The 3,172-nt window shown below is 40.1% G+C and overlaps 1 pseudogene; it reads right to left on the bottom strand.

Moving 5' to 3' along the window:
* Nucleotides 1-751: 751 nt before the first annotated feature.
* On the bottom strand, nt 752-2,081 carry LOC109701860 (poly(rC)-binding protein 2 pseudogene; annotated as a pseudogene).
* Nucleotides 2,082-3,172: the final 1,091 nt, after the last annotated feature.

Here is a 3,172-nt window from a genome sequence, read left to right as displayed (position 1 = left end):
GATTTGTATATAGCTTAAGGAACAGAAAAGAGTTAAGAATAACTCCACTGTTTTGGTTCCAAGCAAATGGAAGAATGAATTATCAGAAACTGAAATAAGGAAGATTCCAAGTATACAGAAAAATTGTACTTTAATGAAAAAAAAATGCATTGTTTAGAAACATCTTTCCAGGTTATCTGATTCTTATTTTATAGGTATCTTTGAGTTTTTCATCGTTCATAAGTTACACTCTGGAATTTGTATCTATATAAGAGTAATGCAAAGTAATTATTGTCTACAGATAAACATGTAAATTCTGCCCAGTTAAAGTTTCTATTATCTTCCAACAATAGAGAACAATAGAGGAAAAATTTTACTTTTATTTGTACATTCCTTTCAACATTTTTTATCTATAAATGTGTCTGCTCTTTGTATTGTCTTTGAAACTGATCATAAAATCCTATTGATTTTTTATAGTAGTTAATTAAATACATTTAAACATGTGTTCATTTTATTTTTTTTTTTTTCACTGTGGCATCCAGTTTCTATTCACAAAGAAAAAGCTCCAGTCCATCTTTTAATTTTTTTTGAAAAATTCCTGACATTACAGAACTAAACTGAAATGTATTAATATTCCACTCTTACATTTTCCATGACAAACAGAAAAATTCATGAGCCAAAAAAAAAAAAAAAAAAAAAAAAAAAAAAGGGGGGGAGGGGGAGAAGCTTATAAAACTAAATATGGATCTCAGCATTAACAGCTGAACAGAGAAAGGAATTAAAACGCTTTAATTAAAAAATCACGAGTGGATGATAAAGTGTGTGTAGAAACTGAAAATTTACAAACTATTTAAAACCTGGAATCGCTGACTGTTCAGAAACTACACAGATGGATCATGGGTGGTGGTGGTGAACAGCAGAAAGGGATTATGGATGAATCTGCATTGTTCTAGCTGCTCCCCATGCCACCCGTCTCCGAGGAAAGCCTGACATTGATTAGATATTGAGCCAGACTAATGCTGGCAGCAGATCCAGTGATGGTAACCTGCCTGTCAGTAGATCCTTCCACTGGGTTCGCAATTTTGATCTGCGCCCCAGACATCTGACGGATCTCATTGATTTTAGCGCCTTGACGCCCAATTATGCAGCCAATCAAATCGTTTGGAATGGTGAGTTCATGAGAAGTAGTCTGAGCAGATGCATCCAAACCCCAATAGCCTTTCACCTCTGGAGAGCTGGATTCAATGCCACTGAATCCGGTGTTGCCATGTGTCATGGGAAAATGAGACTGTTGCATTGCCAACTGGTGCAGCTTGGTCAAATCTGGCTGTGGAATGGCATACTGTCCTTGAATGGTATAGGCCTGACCACCTGCAAAGATGACTGGAGAGCTTGACGGCTTGGGCCGGTACGGGATGGTCACGCCCTTCGGGGGGGACTCCAACATGACCACGCAGATCTGTTTGACACACTCAATGATGGATTGCGGAATGCCAGCAATGGTGATGGCCCGCTCAGTTGAGTTAGGGAGCATATCCCCTGCCACCTGGACCTGGGCCCCTGTACTCTCTCGGATTTCCTTGATCTTGCAACCACCTTTTCCAATGAGAGAGCCACACTGACTAGCAGGGACCACCAGCCTTAGAGTGACTGGGGGTCTACTGGCAGCTGTGCTATTGGTCATAGAGCTGCTGATATCCTCTTCCAGTTTGTCAATGATCATAGCAAAGGCTTTAAAGATGGCATTAGTGGGTCCAGCCAAAGTGATAATTCTCTCAGGACAATTCCCTTCTGAGATGTTGATACGTGCACCACTCTCCTCTCGCATCTTCTTAACTGATTCTCCTTTCTTTCCGATGATACTGCCAACTTCCTTTCCATGCATAAGTAGCCGGATGGTGAGGGTGACATTTAATCCACCTTCAATCACACCGGTGTCCATGTCGAGCAGTGTTATAGGGAGCGGGACTTTGAGTGGTCAAGTCTTTGGTCACTGGTGAGGGTGAAAGCCAAAAAACTGCAGGCGCGAGACGACTGAGGGGAAAAGGGGAGCGGGCGGGAAGGGGAAGGGCGGGAGGCCGGGGGCGGAACAATAGGGGCGGGCGGGAAGGCAAGGGGGGCCCTGCGGGCGGGCGGAGGAGGAAGGGGGGGTGGAGGAGGAGGAGGAGGAAGGGGGAAAGAGACCCCGGGGCGGGTGGAGGGCGGCGGAGGGCGGGCGGGCGGGAGAGGGCGCAGGCTGCGGCTGCTCCGGCTGCTGCCTCTGCTGGTCTGGGCATGTGTTCATTTTATATACTCATGAGAATTACAATTTTTATTTTAAAGTACACTTTAACATGGGTATGAAAAGTTGGAAAGAATAGTCATGATTGCCAATTTGGGACATGTTACGTTTTAGGTGTCTATTAGATGAGTAAGAGGAGATTTTTGAGTAGGAAGTAGAATTTGTGCATCTTCTTTGGAAAACAGGTTTGATCTATAGTCATGTATTTGGAAACAGTAAGTATCTAGTTGAAATTTAAACTCATATGGATGATTTCAATAAAGGAGTGTATGTATATGGACAAGAGAACAAAGCCTGACATGCCACCAAACTGAATTTTTTGTATGTTTCTATTTAAATGATTTCACATTAAAAATTATATAGGATATAACCATACTCTGTAGATATGCATTAAATGTACCTATTTATGCATTTTATTATTCTTATTATATGTCACTTATTTTTATTCTTTCTTTTCCAAGTATGATCATATCAACCTGAGACTTACTGATATAAAATTATGTTCCTTTGCTTCTAGACTTTACTCTGGTAGTAGTAAGAGCTTGACTTTTTCTCTTGGAAGAAAGTTTCATATTACATTCTTTTCTCCTGCCATTAAACTCTCTCAGACACTGTGCAATTTAATGTAATTCAGTACATTATTATCTCAGTGTTGTCTACACCCTATCAAGCTGCATTTTATAAATGCAACTAAGCCTCTTTGATGTAAATTTCTTAGATACATCCATATTGGGGGAGGATGATAAAGAACTTGAGAATATTCTTTTCCAGGTACTGGATTGACAAAAAGTAAAATAAAATCAGAAAAATAATGAAAACTCATTTCTGACTGTAATTTTCTAAGCAATAAAGAAAATAACTTACTTAAATAATTTAATTTAGTGTCACAACAGGTAAACTCAACTTCCAAAA

This window comes from Castor canadensis, chromosome 4 (genome assembly GCF_047511655.1).
Source record: "Castor canadensis chromosome 4, mCasCan1.hap1v2, whole genome shotgun sequence".
Lineage (NCBI taxonomy): Eukaryota > Metazoa > Chordata > Mammalia > Rodentia > Castoridae > Castor > Castor canadensis.
This window is presented reverse-complemented; position numbering and strand designations above follow the sequence as displayed.